The sequence below is a fragment of the Bos javanicus genome, chromosome 14, assembly GCF_032452875.1.
Source record: "Bos javanicus breed banteng chromosome 14, ARS-OSU_banteng_1.0, whole genome shotgun sequence".
Lineage (NCBI taxonomy): Eukaryota > Metazoa > Chordata > Mammalia > Artiodactyla > Bovidae > Bos > Bos javanicus.
In genome coordinates this window covers 77049216-77068512 of record NC_083881.1, presented here as the reverse complement: position 1 = coordinate 77068512, position 19297 = coordinate 77049216, and the positions used below count along the sequence as shown (strand labels likewise).

At 40.8% G+C, this 19297-nt stretch overlaps 1 long non-coding RNA gene across 1 annotated transcript; it reads right to left on the bottom strand.

Annotated features, from left to right (window-relative positions):
* Nucleotides 1-8912: 8912 nt before the first annotated feature.
* Nucleotides 8913-14491, bottom strand: LOC133260761 (uncharacterized). Its single transcript, XR_009740954.1, has 2 exons — nucleotides 13918-14491; nucleotides 8913-10733 (listed from the first exon to the last, which is right to left on the bottom strand). It is a non-coding gene; the product is annotated as an uncharacterized LOC133260761 (long non-coding RNA).
* Between the last annotated feature and the right edge of the window lie 4806 nt (nucleotides 14492-19297).

Here is a 19297-nt window from a genome sequence, read left to right as displayed (position 1 = left end):
TGCCAGGAGAAATATCAGTAACCTCAGAAATGCAGATGACACCACTCTTAAGGTATAAAACAAAGAGGAATCAAGAGTCTCTTGATGAAGGTGAAAGAGGAGAGTGAAAAAGCTGGCTTAAAACTCAGCATTCAAAAAGCTAAGATCACGGCATCTGGTCCCATCACTTCATGGCAAATAGATGGAGAAACAATGGAAACAGTGACAGACTTTATTTTCTTGGGCTTCAAAATCACTGTAGATGGTGACTTCAGCCATGAAACTAGAAGATGCTTGCTCCTTGGAAGAAAAGCTATGACCAACCTAGACAGCATATTAAAAAGCAGAGACATTACTTTGCCAACAAAGATCCATATATTGCTATAGTCAAAGCTGTGGTTTTTCCAGTAGTCATGTATGGATGTGAGAGTTTGACCATAAAGAAGGCTGAGGACCAAAGAATTGATGCTTTTGAACTGAGTGTTGGAGAAGACTCTTGAGAATCCCTTGGACTGCAGGGAGATCCAACCAGTCCATCCTAAAGGAAATCAGTCCTGAATATTCATTGGAAGGACTAATGCTGAAGCTGAAACTCCAAAACTTTGGCCACATGATGCAAAGAACTGACAATGGAAAAGACCCTGATGCTGGGAAAGATTGAAGGAAGGAGGAGAAGGGGAATAAAGAGGATGAGATGGTTGAATAGCATCACTGACTCGAAGGACATGACTTTGAGAAAGCTCCAGGAGATGGTGATGGACAGGGAGGCCTGGCTTGCTGCAGTCCATGAGGTCTCAAAGAGTCGGACACAACTAAGCATCTGAAGTGATTTGTAAAGGAAAAATACCTATTTTTAGTGAAAAATGTGGCTATTAAATAGCATATCTGGGATTTGTCATAAAATAATTCAGAAACGAGAAAGGAAAAATATAATAACTATAACAGTGTAACTGACCGTTGTTTACTTTGTATTTTGATGGTTCATTTTACTTCTTCCTACTTCTGTGTATTATAGAAATTTTTTCTTGAAAGTGTTTTGTAAAACTACACAAACAACAGCAAATGACTTCTTTAACCTCTTTTCCTTTCAAGGTTTATTCTCATCTCTCTTTTCTCTTGATATTTTTAGAAATAGCTGTTTGACTAACCACCTCCACTTCCTTATTTACCTACCGCAGTTTGATTTTAAACCCACACAATCTCCTTGAAGCTGCTCTATCAAAAGATTGTTTGTATCTGTCATCTGCTAATTCATTCTCCACTGCACTGCGGAATAGGGAAGACAGCTTCACCGCAGAGGGAAGGAGACAGGATGTGCAGTGCGGGGACAGGGGAGTGCTACTCCAAAAACTGTTACAGGATGTCCTAACCTACGGTGATTTGTTCATAAACATAAGGTCACCGGGCAGATGTCATAGTAATCCTTCTGAAGAAGTAACTGTCGACTCTGCAAACCACAGGAGCCTTGACTGAGCAGAGGATAAATTCCTTCTCTGCTTGCCAAGTGATCTTCAGCAGAAGAATAAGGGTGTGCTTAGATGTCGTCATCTGCCTCCTGGGGATGGTTTGAGGATTCTCGTCATGGGAACAAAACATGCCCTTAAATAAAGAACAAATCCTTGCAGAGACGTCCCAGGCTGGGCTCCAGTGGCTCTCTCCAGGGCCCCCGTCTGCTGTGGTCCACATGGCACACCTCAGGCTGCTGGGTCTTTGCCTCCCCTGCCATCTCTGCCCACCTTCCGCTCAACTGCCTTTGCCCCAAATCCTCTCTCTCCCCAGAGCTTCTGAGCTCAGCACAATCAGCCTGATCATAATCTCCAACATTCCAGTTCTGATTTTTGCCAAGATGTGGGTGTTATCTTCAACTCTCTTCTTTCCTGACTGTTTTGTACAGTTTGACCATGTTGCCCAATTAGTTCTTGTGAAAACTCTTATCTGTCATGAAAATCATCTCTCTTGGTCATCCTTCTTTTCTCATTCCTTCTTGCATGAGCTTTTTTTCTGCTTCTCAAACTATTGCTTCTCCAATATCTGTCCTTGCCCACTGCTCTTTTCAATCAGTATGTCTTTCTGGGTGATTCACATGGTTTATGTAATTCCCAATTTAAATGGATTGGAAAAAGATGACCAGGCATGCCCTTCAACGTTCACTAGTTCAAATACCTACTAGCACTTTTTCACAGCTGTAATATACAAGCTAGAAAGGACACATTATTGCCCTCTCACTTTGCCAGAGTTATCATAATTGCTTCCTCTTCTCATAATTTGTGGGCTTTTCTGGTAGCTCAACTGATAAAGAATCTGCCTGCAGAGCAGGAGACCTGGGCTTGATCCCTGGGTTGGGAAGATGCCCTGGAGAAGGAAATGACAACCCACTCCAGTATTCTTGCCTGAAGAATCCCCTTGGATAGAGGAGCCTGGTGGGCTACAGTCCATGGGGTCGCAGAGTCATCCACAACAGAGCAACTAAATATGCACGCATGCTCACAAGTTATAAAGCAAGCTAAGTATTATAAGATATGCTGTGATGTCCCATCATCATTTTCCTCCTGATTTTGTGATCTATGAAAGGAACCTACGTGTGCGTGTGCTCAGTCACCCAGATGTGTCTGACTCTGTGACTCCATGGCCTATAGCTCACCAGGCTCCTCTGTCAGTGGGATTTCCCAGGCAAGAATCCTGGAGTGAGTGGCCATTTCCTCCTCTGGGTGATCTTACTGACCCAGGGATTGAACTTGTGTCTCCTGAGTCTCCTGCGCTGGCAGGCAGATTCTTTGCCACGGCACCACCGGGGAAGCCTAAATTGCTTCCTAAAGTCCAATCTGTTCTAATAGCCTGCAGATCTGTAACTCTATGAGTAGATGGATTAAGAGCACACAGCATCTAAAACAATAGATTTTCCCCTAATCCAGAAGGATATGAATTCTAAATACCTATTCTGAAACAGTGAAAGTGAAAGTGAAGTCGATCAGTCATGTCCGACTCTTTGCGACCCTGTGGACTGTAGCCCACCAGGCTCCTCTGTCCATGGGATTCTCTAGGCAAGAATACTGGAGTGGGTTGCCATTTCCTTCTCCAGGGGATCTTCCTGACCCAGGGATCGAACCCAGGTCTCCTGCATTGCAAGCAGACGCTTTAACCGCTGAGCCACCAGGAAAGCCCCATTCTGAAACAGTAGCCTTGCACAAAAGCACTACTTAGCTATCACATAATTATTTTCCAATTTCCAGAAAGCAGCATAGTTTCAGGTTAAAAAAGAAAATTAAAAATATGCTGGCTGTACTGGAATACTCTTTTACCTTTTAATCAATGCACCCCAAGGTCACACTTTATATTCCAACTGGGTTTTTTTTTGGCCACATCTTCTGGCTTGTGGGATTGTTTCCAACCAGGGATCAGACCAGGGCTCTCAGTATGAAAGTTCAGAGTCCTAACCAGTGCAGTATGAGGGAGTTTCCTCCAATGATTTTTGAGTCTAGTTGGTCACCTTAGAGAGAAGTGATTTATATTTGTGCAGGATTCTGCAAAGTTCTTTTCCAGTGGTATTGAAACATCTTCAACCCAGAGGGAAATAAATCAGTAGACCACTATGGAAACGTTTTCACCTGCAGAGTTTAAAACTGTTTCCTTCTCAGTTAGTAAGGTATTCCCTGAAAAGCCCCAAAGAACTCCAACTGCAGCATTTAGGAAGACTTTATTATTTTTGCTTGAGTATATTTAGCACACAACTTCTGGGAAGGTAGCCAGGTTAGGAGTTGCCATAACTAACAACATATTTCCTTTAAATGTGAAAGTGGAAGTGATTACAAGATTATTACTTGTGAGGCTCCAGAGAGACAGTGGATACTGCTGCATAATAAAGTTGTCCCGTGAAATTTTCAGTTTCCTGACACGATCTTGTGAGGCAGCAGCTGACTGTTTTGTTCATGAATTAAATAAAGTTTTAGAACTACAAGCTGTTCTACTTCAAACTGTGCTGCTTTGTACTAATTACCCCATTCACTCTTGGTAAACAGGACAGCAGCTATAAAACGCGTCAGTCACGTATTGGCTCTTACATGAGTTTTCTCATCAGGTTAATGTTTTAAAGTCATCAGTGGCAAATTTTCTCTCAATTAAAGAGAAAACTTTAGTGATCTGCAGACACCTTAGGAAAACTAGAAATCTACAGAACTGCAGGCAGTGATTGGTTCAGTGGCTTCAAGAATTCCTAAGCTTTCTACTATGTTAAGTTCCTGGGGAAACTGAGTTTAAATTACAAAAATGCAAAGACATTTCTTTGAATTAGAGCAATGGAAAAAATGTAAAATGCTACTCTCTGAATTCAACTTTTAAGTACATGGTCTAGTAGAATGGTCTATCTTCTGGATCTCTACCTTGCAGGGGAAATATCAGCATCAGAGGTTAAGCTTGCAAAGACTGCCTGATAGGGAATAAATACCAATAGAGAAGTAACTGTGCTATGTGTCTATTAGGATTGTTAACTTATTAGTGTTTTGCTTGAAAAAGTTCCCTAGCTTTTGAACGATCTTCCCCAATCCTACTCTTTCATAAGTTTTGTTATTTTTTAGTGTGTTATTTTGCAGAAAGTGAACATGCATTGTAATAGGTACACTTAAATCCATTCCATTTTATAAACAGAAGAAATCTAAATCTATGAGAGATTAAAACCAAGTCACAACCAATTCAAAGACAGTTAAAATTAGGGTTTATGACTAGTAATTGTTGTAAAGCTGTTTTAAATGGTACTTGTTCATCTATACATTACCACTGGAGATGTGTCAATTCAGTCAGTTCAGTTGCTTAGTCATGTCTGACTCTTCGAGACCCCACAGACTGCAGCACACCAGGTCTCCCTGTCCATCACCAACTCCCAGAGCTTGCTCAAACTCATGTCCATTGAGTCAGTGATGTCATCCAACCATCTCATCCTCTTCATCCCCTTCTCCTTCTACCTTTAATCTTTTCCAGCATCAGGGTCTTTTCAAATGAGTCAGCTCATTAGGTGGCCAAAGTATTGGAGTTTCAGCTTCAACATCAGTCCTTCCAATGAATATTCAGGACTAATTTCCATCATGATTGACTGGTTGGATCTCCTTGCAGTTCAAGGGACTCTCAAGAGTCTTCTCCAACACCACAGTTCAAAAGCATCAATTTCTTGGTGCTCAGTTTTCTTTATAGTCCGACTCTTACATTCATACATGACTACTGGAGAAACAATAGCCTTGACTAGATGGACCTTTGTTGGTAAAGTAATGTATCTACTTTTTAATATGCTGTCTAGGTTGGTCATAGCTTTTCTTCCAAGGAGTAAGCGTCTTTTAATTTCATGGCTGCAGTCCATCTGCAATGATTTTGGAGCCCAACAAAATAAAGTCTGACACTGTTTCCACTGTTTCCCCATCTATTTGCCATGAAGCAATGGGACTGGATGCCATGATCTTAGTTTTTTGACTGTTGAGTTTTAAGCCAACTTTTTCACTCTCCTCTTTCACTTTCATCAAGAGGCTCCTTTAGTTCTTCTTCACTTTCTGCCATAAGGGTAGTGTCATCTGCATATCTGAGGTTATTGATATTTCTCCCAGAAATCTTGATTCCAGCTTGTGCTTCACCCAGCCCAGTGTTTCTCATGATGTACTCTGCATATAAGTTAAATAAGCAGGGTGACAATATACAGCTTTGATGTACTCCTTTTCCTATTTGGAACCAGCCTGTTGTTCCATGGAGATGCATGGCTGCCTGAATATTGAAACTCTTCCAATTTTTTAATTTTCATTTTATTTTTACATATTTATTTCCAAAGACACTGATATATCACTCAATGCTTTTTGGCTTTTTCAGATCACACATGTTACACATTTTAAGACATGGTTAAAATGAAATGTGTGTAATTGAAAAATACCAGACAGCTTTAGGATTGTGCTTTTTCAAAAGATAAAGCCCAACATTCCAAAAACTTTCCTACTAAGTCATAAAAGACAGAGACATAGCTTTGGCATCTGATGGTAAGCTGGCTGGCAGAGGGTGGTACCTTCATGATGGATGAGGATGTCAAAGGTGGAGGTGGAAGCCATTGTCCTGCAGGACAGAGTGACGCATGGCCAGGCCACAGATGGACGTGATACCAAACATCAGCCCTGGGGCCACCTTGTTGTGTGTCACCAAGGATCTTTGCTTATGACATTTCTCTATATTAATTATGCATTTGACCCAAGAAACATGTATCGTCCACCTACTGTATTCCAAGAACTGCGCTTAGCGTGAGGGGTGGGAGAGAGATGAAAGAGTCTTTGCTCTCAAGTCCACAGCCAAACACGGTCCAGAGTGATAATGAGTATCTGGCTCTACGGGAGCAGAGGAGACACTTCTAACTTGGACCATGGTCAGGAAAGGCTAAAAAAGGTGAGGATAATGCTTGAGTTTAGACTCCAGGAAAACTTGTAAATAAAAGGGAATAGGAGAGCTTCACACAGAGAGAATGGCATGTGTAAAGTCATTAAATAAAAACAGTGTGGGAGTCTGTGGAGAATGCAAGTGGGTGTGAGCGAAGCCTAGCCTGTGTGTGTGTGTGTGTGTGTGTGTGTGTGTGTGTGATATGTGGGCAGTGGGATAGTGGGGAGGGAATAAGAGGTTGGAGGTTGAAGTTGAAGTCAAACCAGGCACGTAGAATGCAAGTCATAAAAGAGCCTGTTTATCAAGAGATCGAGCCCTGTACTTCCGGACAACCAGCTTATCCACCCAAAGCTGCCTGCGGTGTCTGCTTTCCCTTTACTAGACATTCAGCTGTATGAAGGTGGCGGGCATGAAGGTCTTACCCTTGACTGTATCTCTGGTGATAAGAAGAATAGCTAAAGCATGGGAGGAGTTTGACCATTACAGGTGGAATGGAGAAAGTATCTTTCTTCTCAAGCTTTCAGCTCCATCAGCTCCTCCCTCCCAGAAGATGGCTTTAACTTCTTACACAGGACCTCATCACAGTCAGACACTGTATTAATTTCCTAGGGTTGGCATCACAGAATATCACAAACTGAGTGGTTGAAACAGACAAAATTTTATTGCCTCATATTTCTGGAGGCTGGAAGTCCAAAATGAAGGTATCAGCAGAGTTGATTTATTCTCAGAACTGTGGGGAAGGATCTGTCCCATGTCTCCTTTCTAGCTTCCAGGGGTTTTGCTGGCCATCTTCAGTGCTCCTTAGCATGTAGGAGCATCGATTCAATCTCTGCCTTTACGGGGTGATCTCAGGTTGTGTGTGTGTGTGTTTAAAATTCCCGGTTTTACCAGGACATCTGTCATATTGGATTTGGCCCCATGGTAATAACCTTATTTTACCTGGATTACCTCTGTAATCTGTCTTACCTTCAAGTAAGATAATATTTTGAGGCAGTGGGGCTTAGGCCTTGAACACATGACTATTTTGTGGGTAGACGGGCATAATTCAATCCATAATATGTATAAACTTCAAGAGCTACTTTTGTCACTTTCTAATTTACAAAGAATAGAATTCACTGTTGCCATTTTTAAAAGAAGAACACTGAGGCTTAATGACTTATATGAACAGATCAAATTCCCACAGTAAGCAAGTAATAGAGTTTGAACATGGTCTTAACTAGCCATATTGAATCCAACCCAAAGAAACATTAGAGGGAGGAATTACTTGTTCAATGAGTGTGTGGATTCAATATGGAAACTGTTTGTTCATCGTTTCATTTATCTGGTATTTACTGAAGATCTATGATACATTAGGTACTGTGCCAGGAGCTTGGGGGAAAAGATTAGTAAGACACGAAGACTGACTTTAAAGCAATTTACCATTTGCAATTCCAGACTTAACTATTAGGACAGGTAAGCATTGATTAAACATAGGAGATACTTTTCTAGACTGACTGACAGAGTCTCTAACTACCCTGGCTGAAACAATTTCTCTTAGACACCTCAATAAAACAATAAAGGAAAGAGATGCATTGGGCTAATAATAAATATAACTTGGGAAGATTGGCTTCAAATGTGTTAAAGAGTTTTTAAAAATGGTGGACAGTTTAAAATCCTGTTCAGATGAAATAGCAGATTACTTACAAAATTACATGCATAAATGAGTCAGAATGCTTGCTAAGCCTCGTGTTTACTCATTTAGTGTGGGGGGATTTGAGGGTGATGAAAAGAAACAGAATTCGCCTTAAAAGGCAGTGTATTTTCTGGTTTGGCAACCATTTACTGAATGCCTACCATGTGTCAGACTGCTTCACAGGTGTTTTCCATTTTGTTTGTGTAACTGCAATTTACTCAGTCCCCATGATTCTCAGTTCCTCACCACACTGTTACAAAGATCACATGAAATATTGTGAGAAAGCACTTGGAATATGTAGCTTTTCAATAGATGTTCCATGTGAATCATATACTCTTCACTATTGTTCTTACAATAAGATTGGAGGACTTTTATCAAATCTTAAGTGCTTTAAAGCTGAAAGTTGTTCTATAACTTTATTAAAAGTACATATTATCAGAGAGACGCAAGCATCATTTTTGGCAGTAGAGCAAACATTAATATAATAAAGAAAATGATAGCAATGGTCTGAAAGTAAAACTAAAGTGTAGTCGGAATTATAATACTTTAGACGAATTATTTGTAAATGTATTTAAGAGAAGCTTTAAAAAGTGGCATTTAAAAAAAAATCTTTCCTCTACTATGTATTGCATTAAGATCAAAGCTACTAATTTGTTTATTTTTCTTTTTTGTATGCAGCTTGTGGGATCTTAGTTTTCTGACTAAGGATTGAACCGGGGCCCTCAATATTGAAATTGCAGAGTCCTAACCACGGGACCACCAGAGGATTCCTGAGACCAGAGCTATTTAAATGAAGAAGTCAGTCACATTCTCTGTTTAGAGTAAGAAGGTTTAAATGTCTTATAAATAAAGCAATGAGTTCATGCTATAAGAAACAAAATTGATCAATTTAATCTCACAAATATGAAACAAATACACCAACATATTATGTGAATAAGTGTGGACCACTCTGTAGCTATTCTACATGGATGGAACCGTACCTTAATTTATTTTAGATTTATGCCCCCTTTGTTTCTGAAAGGATGTGAGGCAGTGAACAGAATTCAAATGGTCTAAAGTTGCAAAAGTCACCTGAAACGTACCACCAACAAATCAATAAACTCCATCAAAACCTAAACAGCCTGTGCTTTTCAGTTTCTGGGCTACGTTTGCGGTTTCTTAAGGGAAAATGGACTCAGCTTCCTCTTCTCCATTCTCACAGGCGTCTCATAGGGAAGTGGGCGCTGTCTGGGTCGTTGTTAATAAGCACACTAACTTGCATGGGCTGGGCTTCTATCCCGCTCACAGCAGCGATGTGTCAGTGAACCTGCACGGAGCCCTGTTGTTGCTGTGGACTTGATACAATGAGTGATAATATTTGTAAGACTTTAGATCTGGAATATACCTATTTTAAAAAGTAGATAAGGTATTAAAAATATCACTATATATGTAAAAAATAGCTCTAGAACCTTTTTTTTTGACTAGAAAGAACTTTCTACCACAACTTGTATTATAGTAAATGACACTCCAAATGATGACTATATCCTTTTGTAAAATTTATAAAATTTTAATTTAGAAAATTAAATGAATTTAAAAAAAAACAGTTATTTCCTTTTAGGGAGCAGAATTATTTTACGGGAAACAAACAAATAGGCCAGAATCGTGCATTTTTCCTTCATCCCCTTGGTCATTTCTCCCACACACCTTTATTGAGCACGAACTATGCGCTGAGCAAGAGCACCGGCGGAGGATGCAGGGATGTGTACAGCGTGGTCCCTGCCTCGGAGCGTCTTCGTCCAGGTGGGAAGTGAGGATGTCAACAGGCTTTACAACAGAACCAGGCTGGTGTCCTGGGAGCAGAGGAGGGGCACTGCACAGCGAGGAGGCATCAGGACCCTGGGAGAGTGGATGATCTGAAGAGCAAGTTGAGGGCGTGGAGCCAGTTTTCACCCGGAAGGGACACCTCGGGGAGTCTTCCCAGTTCATGCAGCGCATTCAACACAACACAGCGGCAAAGAGGTAGGCGGGGGTCGGGTGTTACGTGTTCACCCGAGTCACACTGCAGAGACAGCCCCACCCCGAAGCCCGCGGGGAACCCCTGGAGAATGGCAACATGCTCCGCACTGAGCTTCAGAGACACTTCCCAGGCTGAGGGCGGTCGTGTGGGAAACGTGCTGGCTTGGGAGAGGCAGCAAGAGACCATCACAGAATATGTGGGGTGGAGGGAGAACAGAAACCTTCAGTAAGTAGGGATGAGAGTTTAAGACTGGCTGTTACTGAAGCAGACACAAGTCCAAGAGGACTATAAACATAGATTCCATGGGAACTCACTGAGTATCATCAAGCAGTAAAATAGTTCTGTTCTGTCCCTTACAGCTACTGGAACTGAAGATGTGAGTCGTTCAGTGGTGTCTGACTCTTCCTGACCACATGGAGTGTAGACCATCAGGCTCCTCTGTCCATGGAATTCCCCAGGCAAGAGTGGAATTCCCCAGGCAAGAGTACTGGAGTGGCTAGACACTCACTTCTCCAAGGGATCTTCCAGACCCAAGGATCGAACCCAGGTCTCCCACATTGCAGGCAGACTCTTTACATCTGAGCCACTCTCCTTTGCTCACTTACCAAGCTCCCCTCTTACAACGAAGGTTCTGAAACAGGAAAGCTGCAACATCAAAACAGTACTTCTCTCTTTTTGAATTCCCAAAAAGCACTGAGAAATGTGAAAAAAAAAAGAAAAAGATGAGTCACTCACTATATCCTAAGAAATCTAGACAAATACTTGTGATTAAAAATAATAAATTATTTAAAAAATAGTGTTAGGAAAGATAGAGACCTTGCAATTAACTTCAAAATAACTGAGTTTATTGCATATATATTTTTTCAGCTCTTAAATTTCTTATCAGAAATTGGGTGGAAAAATAAACCAAAATGTACAAAATACTGAAAATTATTGAAGCTAGATGGTGTCTATACTATTTTCTCTATGTGTTTGAAGTTTTTCCATAATATAAAGTTTTTTGAAAGCATTATGGAAATATTATATGTGATGAATATCCAAAACTGGAAAGTGCTATAACAATTGTATTAAATTGTATTAAATTACTTGGTCAATTTATTTGGGCTCTGAATTTGTGGGTCTATTGAATTCACACAGTAAGCTTATATTATATTGCTCTAACATCTAAGAAAATGGTCCCCCAATTCCTTCCCCTAGAAAATAATTTACAATAAGGATTCAAATTCAACAAAAGATAATGGTAAAATATTATCATTTTCTATCTGAATAATTTGAATGAAAAATAAATCTTCTGTGCACGGATAGGAATTAACTTCTTGAAGAACAACAATTTACATATATTTACATCCCAGCTTGTTTCAAATTACCTGATGTGGCCTATGACATATACCAGAGTGATTTCTTACCCTAGAAAATGGAATATATGTCTCAAAATAATTGAATCTTGGAGAATAATTTTCACAAATAATATATAATTGTATTTCATGTTTTCTTACTAATGCTGTTTTCAAAATGGTGATAATTTATTACTATTACTTTTTAAATAAAAAAGTTTTATGAAAAAATTCAAAGTGGAAGTTGTCTTAATTAAAATTGAAGAGAAGATAGTGTGAATTAATTTTTCCTTCTTTGTCAAAAAACATTTTAAAACAAATTAAACAAGACTTAAGAATTATAGCCCTGGTACTATAGACGACTCTCCAGTGCTAAGGTTTCATATGTAGTGGTAAATCGGAAATGGTAAGCCAGAATCTCCTTGAAGCCTAGAAGATTCAAGTAGTCTGCAATTATCCATTTTCCAAATTTGACTTCAAGAATAAAGGTCAACAGTGATGCAGTATTGAGACACTATATCGAATATCTAATATCTAATATCGAAGCCGTATTAGAGGAAGAGTCCCCACCCAGGTTGCAAATCAATCAGGTCTGAAGAGACTGTGCTAGTATCTTGTCTGGAGTTCACAGAACATTTTCTCATGGAAGTAATCTTTCTTATCACGGCTTGGATCCCAGAAGAGTCCACAGGTTTCTTGAACATGTAATGGGTTTGCAATATGTACTGATAAGGCTGGCAGCTGATGAATGCTGAAAACACTGGTGAACGCGAGTTCTCTAACTCAGTGACGTCCCTGTACCCCAGGAGTTTCCCACAGTGCCTTTCGTGCGGCCCCCTTTGCTCCTCTCGGTTCTTATCTCACACCGCTCTCCCCTCCCGCTCTGTGCTCCGGTCACACGGATCTGCTTGAGATCCTTGAGTACGTCATCTTAGGACGCTGGCACGACCTATTTTCTCACTTAGATGCTATTCTCTCTGATTTTCACCAAGGCTGGCTCCTTCTTGTCCTTCAACCACCCAGGAAAATGGCCCTGGATATAACTGCCTAGTAGACTAACCTTAACTGTTAGATCTTCTCTGATACCTGGTATAAATTAGCCACGTATACTGTTTTCCTGTTTTCATTCTTTGTCTAGCTCAAAAAAAAATCTACCACCTGAAACTTTCCTGCTAATTTCTTTGTATATTACGTATGCACTCTGCTACTATGTAAACTCTATAAGAAAAACCTTGTTCATCATCACCTCCAGTAGCCTAGACTATTCACGGACAATAGCAGAGCCTCAGTGCCCGAGGGAGGGAACTCCATAAACAACTCTGTAGAACTACCGTATGTAGTAATCGAGACCCTAACTGCCACCAGATAATTTAGTCTGAGTCACATGTTAGGGAATCAGGAATGCATCTTCCGTTTCATCCCTGATGGTATCAAGGCATTAGAGTTGTCTTCCAGCACCCTGGGATGAGGGAAGCAGCGCTAGAGATGAGCCACTGAACACAGGCGTGGGGGTGGCTGGTGTGAGGATGAAGGATGGCCCTGAGACTGATGGAGGGGAGGCTGTGGAGATCTGTGGGGCAGAGCGTTCTCTCCTCATTTTGTCTCTGCCTTCCCTCCTTTCCCTCCCCTCCATGCTCATTAAACAAGATCAGGGCCAGGACAGAAGCCAGCCGGCCGCACTGATTGAACAGCGATAGACAAATATTTCTTCCTTTTCTCCCATCTTTCCTTTCGTCTTGGGTTCTTTCTTCCTTCTTCCCTCTCTAATTTTTCTAGTTCCTCCCATTCCTCACCCTCTTCTCTTACAACATTCAGTCGGTACCGCTGGGAGTGAAGTTGGAAATGTGGCCAGTGATAAGCACTGTGCCGGCATGCAGTACATGCAAAAGGAATGCCTTCCAAGTAGGACAGAGTCTACAGCTTTGCCTAAGTCAAGACAGATTACTTCTCTGACTGGCTCTCGGCACTAACAGACTTGTCACTTGGCTACTTAAAGAATTTTGATTAGTGGGGTATGATGTTCTTCTGTGAAGCTAACACGATTTATTAGACTCTCAACTTTAAAATGAATAGGTTCAAATAGAAAACACTGTAAACTGTGTCATATTAAAACAGTAACTTATACTGAATAGATAATGACCACTTATATTCCTAAATTCCTAAAGGTACTATTTTAGTTAGGTTAAGAAGTCTTTTTTTCTCTCAGGAGAGGTACTAGAATACCTTTCATCGATCCATAGATTCTGTTACGGTCTTTTCTAACAGTTATGGACTTCCCTGGTGGCTCAGCCTGAAATGCAGGAGAACAAGGTTTGATCCCTAGGTGGGGAAGATCCCCTGGAGAAGGGCAACCCACTCAAGTATTCTTGCCTGGAGAATTCCATGGGCAGAGGAGCCTGACGGGCTACGGTTCACGGGGTCGCAAAGAGTCGGACACAACTGAGCAACTAACAACGAGAAGATGGACAGTTCAGTAATAGTGGTACAACCAGCTCTGCTCCAGTGTCAGAAATAACCCCCATGGACTCAGAGGCCGGACTTACTGACTCGTTTGGCCGCCTTCTTCAGTGTATCTGTTTCTGACTTCCCAGGACCGAGGAAGATGAGCAGTTGCTGCTTTAGTAGGTCTCTCTGTCTCCATGCTGGTGACAACGCACCTGACCGTCCCAGAGAGAAGCCTCCAGCCCGCTGAGCTGCTTCTCTGCCCTTGGAGTCTTGCACAGTGACACCGCCGAGAGGCAGCTGGCTCACGGGGCTCAGCAAAGGAGGCGGGGACCCTTGAGTCTGCTGACTTTTCTGGAATGACAGGCAGCCTAAGAGCCAGAGGCCGGTGAACTCTTGAAAGCAAAGTTGCTTATAAACAGCGAAACAGAAAAATTCTGTAAAACAGTTACCCTTCAATAAAAAATAAGTTAATTTAAAAAAAAACCAGAGCGAGAACATACTATAAAAAGCCACGTTTATTTTTTGATCTATAACTCAAACAGATTTCAGCGTTTGAGTCTTCAGTAAAACTTCAGATATGGGAAGTTGGAACTCACTATAAGTTTTAGGTTTTTATCCACAACAATTATTTATAACTGCTGTAGAGTATGATTGGGTTTCACGTTATGCACCACCCCCCTACCCCCCCCCCCCCCCGCCCCCTGGTTCTCTGTGAATACAGTTCAACAGCAGCAACAACAAAGCCTGAAAAAAGTTGAGTAACTGAAGAGCTCACTCAGCAGCCTCGCTAGCATCTGTTCCTCTTATATCTGGTGTGGCCTCCTGCGGTCTGGGTGAGATTTGCCCCGCTTCTAGGTCCGGAGGGGAGCTGCGATTGGTCCTGAACAGTCACGCATCCTGTCCTCTGGCCATGGTGATTGGCTAAGGCACTCAGACACCAGCCAATCAGGGCATTTTTCTCATCACAGGAATTGATTCTGCATGAGCCAGGTTCTAACCAATTCAGTAAAACTGTTTGTTGAAAAGGAATTTGCTTGCTTTTCAGAGAGCCTTCCCAGGTGGCTCAGTGATAAAGAATCTGCCTGCCGATGTAGGAGCTGCAGGAGACTCAGGTTGGATTCCTGGGTTGGAAAGATCCCCTGGAGGAGGAAATGGCAACCAATTTCATGGACAGAGGAGCCTGGTGGTCTACAGTCCATGGGGTCGCACAGAGTCGAACAGGACTGAGCGCTCTCATGCAGAGAGAGTAACTCAGATCAGCGATCTTTTCTGAGACATTTTGGTGTACCAGTGTGACACCTGGAATTTATGAGCCTCCTTGAGAAGAAAAGCTGTAACCAACCTAAACAGATTGTTAAAAAGCAGAGACATTTACTTTGCTAGCAAAGGTCCGTCTAGTCAAAGCTATGGTTTTTCCAGTAGTCATGTATAGATGTGAGCTGGACCATAAAGAAGGCTGAGCTCCGAAGAATTGATGCTTTTGAACTGTGGTGTTGGAGAAGATTGTTGAGAGTCCCTTGGACTGCAAGGAGATCCAACCAGTCCATCCTAAAGGAAATCACTCCTGAATATTCATTGGAAGGACTGATGCTGAAGCTAAAACTCCAATATTTTGGCCACCTGATGAGAAGAATTGACTCCTTGGAAAAGACCCTGATGCTGGGAAAGATTGAAGACCGGAGGAGAAGAGGAGGACAGAGGATGAGATGGTTGGATGGCATCACTGACTCATGGACATGAGTTTGAGCAAGTTCTGGGAACTGATGATGAACAGGGAGGCCTGTTGTGCTGCAGTCCATGGGATCGCAAAGGGTCTGATACGACTGAGTGACTGAACTGAACTGAGGAGGCAGTCTAGTGGAGAGCACAGCTGAAGGAGAACAGGAAAATGGAATGAAAATGTTGAAGCCACTTGCACTGAGGACCCAGTGAATCAATCAACTTCTTGTTACTATTTAAGCCTGTTTGTGAAGGGGTGTCAGTGACTTACAACAAAAAAAGAAATTCTAAATGGCACACATATTAGCTGTGATTATAATACTTCTTACAATTTTCATTTGTCATTAACATTGATCAGAAAGAGTTGCACAAATGATTCATGCAAAGAAATCCTTTGGTTTGAAAGGTCAGCTTTACCTTGAGTAGAACCTAAGGAGGGTTGTAATTTAATATTTGATTACTTTAATAACAGTAGAAAGATTTTAATTTGGTTCCTCAAGTATATCTCAGGTTTCTTATTAGTATATAAACATGGAATTTAATTTTGAAATCATCATATCAGGCAACCAGAGTTATAGTCAGGACATTTTTTAAATGATTGAAAATATACTCACAGATTGACAGTCAGTTCTAAATACTAGCTTCTAATTTCTGTTGTACTTTTTCTTCTTGACTGTGTGGCATGACACTCAGGGCAGGGAGCCCGGTGAATAGGGACTGAACTCAAGCCACCAAAGTGAAAGCACTGAATCATAACCAGTGGACCAGCAGGGATTTCCCATCCATTGTCCTTTCCTGAAGCATTTTAAGAACTTCGTTTTTCCCTGACAGAATTAAGTATCAATCCTTTCTAGAATAACTCTGAAAAATCAATAAACCTATTAATTGGAGGGGTCTCTATTCATGGAAAAACAGTGGTAATAGTGAGCACCGAAGAATTGATGCTTTTGAACTGTGGTGTTGGAGAAGACTCTTGAGAGTCCCTTGGACTGCAAGGAGATCCAACCAGTCCATTCTGAAGGAGATCAGCCCTGGGATTTCTTTGGAAGGAATGATGCTAAAGCTGAAACTCCAGTACTTTCGCCACCTCATGCAAAGAGTTGACTCATTGGAAAAGACTCTGATGCTGGGAGGGATTGGGGGCAGGAGGAGAAGGGGACGACAGAGGATGAGATGGCTGGCTGGCATCACTGACTCGATGGATGTGAGTCTGAGTGAACTCCGGGAGTTGGTGATGGACAGGGAGGCCTGGCGTGCTGCAATTCATGGGGTCTCAAAGAATCGGACGTGACTGAGTAACTGAACTGAACTGAATAGTTGCTGTAGTGTAAAAAACATTACGATGCATGTTATAAATAATCAAAAAGTTTAAAACATTTATCCTCTCTCTTTTGTAGAAAATTAAAGTTAGTTGGGGAAACGAATCCTAAATTCCTAAATTAGCTGAAATAGTCAATAACTGAAAATCAACTGAAATTTTAATTGCATCTTATTCTGTGACTTCATTCGTTTGCACCATTGCTCTTAGGGTGGGAAGAAAGAGCTGACAAGCAGCTTTCTAGAAATTGTTTAATAAGTAATTCTTCTTTTCAAAAGTAGCCAGAGCATCAGTGAGTGAGATAAATTCTTAGGATAGCAAAACTGAATTATAGATGTCTGCAGTGGGTAATCTTGACTTAGCTGCTTTCTTTTTCTCTGTGTAGAATTGGATTTTAGTCACAGCGGGCAACTCTGACTTGCCTTTGGCTCTGTTATTGCAATTCATTTTTGAAGGGGGTTATATAAAGTATAATTTATTCCCTGGCCTGGAATGCTTGGGATATAATGCAGACAAGAAAAAATAGTTTTGAGGATTGATTAATGTCTCTAAAGATACTGAAGAATATCTCATGGTGCTTTGTGTTATTATAGTTGTATTCGTGAATGTGTTTTGGTTGTAATTGATCTGCATGTCTCATGCATAAAACGGTTCAAACTGACAATATTCATGCACACTAAGTCGCTTCAGTCGTGTCTGACTCTTTGCGACCCCATGGATTGTAGCCCACCAGGCTCCTCTGTCCTTGGGATTCTCCAGGCAAGAATACTAGAGTGGGTTGCCATTTCCTTCTCCAGTTATAGTTAAAAAAATAGATTACAAGGCCATTGTGTGTTGTATTAATAGCTTAACTAAAATAAGGATATCACCCCCTCCCCCAGTTACCACTATTATATTCTCTACTTTTATGAGTTTGTCTAACTGAGGCACCTCGTATAAGTAGAACCATGCAGTATTTGTTCAATGACTGGCATATTTCACTTAGCATAAAGTCTTCTAAGTTTGTTCATGATGTTGCAAGTGGCATGCTTTCCTTCTTTTTAAATGCGGAATAATATTCCATTGTAGAATATGTGTATGGCACAATTTCTTTATCTGCTTATCTGTCAATGGGCATTTGATTTATTTCTGTAACTCTGCTACTGAATAGTGTTGCAAAAAACACAGAAGTATAGATATCTTTTGAAATTCTGATTTCAATTATTTTAGCTATATACCCAGAAGTAGGCTTGCTAGATCCTGTGATAGTTCTCTTTTTAACTTGTTGTGTACACATCATATTGTTTTCCATAGCAACTTCACCGTCTTACATTTCCACCAACAGTGTAGAAGGATTACAATTTCTCCATGTCCTCCTCAACACTTGCTGCCTTTTGTTCTCTTTTGTTTTTTTTTTTTTTTGGATAAAATAGCCATCCTGACAGATGTGAGATGATCTTGCACTATGGTTTCCATTGGCATTTCCCTGATGATTGGTTATGTTCATACCTGTTGGCCATTTGTATATCTTCCTTGGAGGAATGTTGTTTCAAGTCCTTTGTCCATTTCTTAAAATTGGGTTATCTGATTTTTGCTACTGAGTTGCAGGAGGTTCTTATATATTTTGGAAATTAACTCCTTATCATTACATTCCTTTGGCTGCCCTGTTTTTTCCTGTTGCTTGTTGCCTTTGCTGAACAGAAGTTTTTAAATTCGATCTCATCTCACGTGTTTACTTTGTCTTTCGTTGTCTGTGCTTTCGGTGTCACAACAAAGAAGTCCTTCCCAACCCAATGTTTTCTTCTAGTAGATTACTACTAGAAGTATACAACTTCTAGTATAGATTACTACTAGAAGTATACTACTAGAAGTTGTATACTTCTAGTAGTAATCTAGATTACTACTAGTAGTAATCTAGTAGTTGAAATACACAACTACTAGTTGTATATTTCAGGTCTTATGTTTAGGTCTTTAATTCATTTGGAGTTTATTTTATGTGGGCTTAATTCTGGCTTTTCTGTTTTGTTTCATTGGTCTATATATGTTTATGCCAATACCATATTGTTATAGTTATTATGACTTTGCAATGTATTTTGAAATCTGAAAGTGTGATGTCTTCAGTTTTGTTCTTTCTCAAGTCACTTTGGCTATTCTGAAGTTTTTGTTATTCCATATGAATTTTAGGGCTGTTTTTTTTCCTATTTCTGTTTTAAAAAAAGCACCTTTGGGATTTTATTGGGGCTACTATTGAATTAGTAGATTGGTTTGGACTATAAAAACATTTTAACAAGATTAAGTCATCTAATGGGCATCCCTGGTGGCTCAGATGGTAAAGTTTGCCTGCAATGCAGGAGACAAGGATTCAATCCCTGAGTCGCGAAGATCCCCTGGAGAAGGGAAAGGCTACACACACCATTATTCTTGCCTGGAGAATTCAATGGACAGAGGAGCCTAGTGGGCTA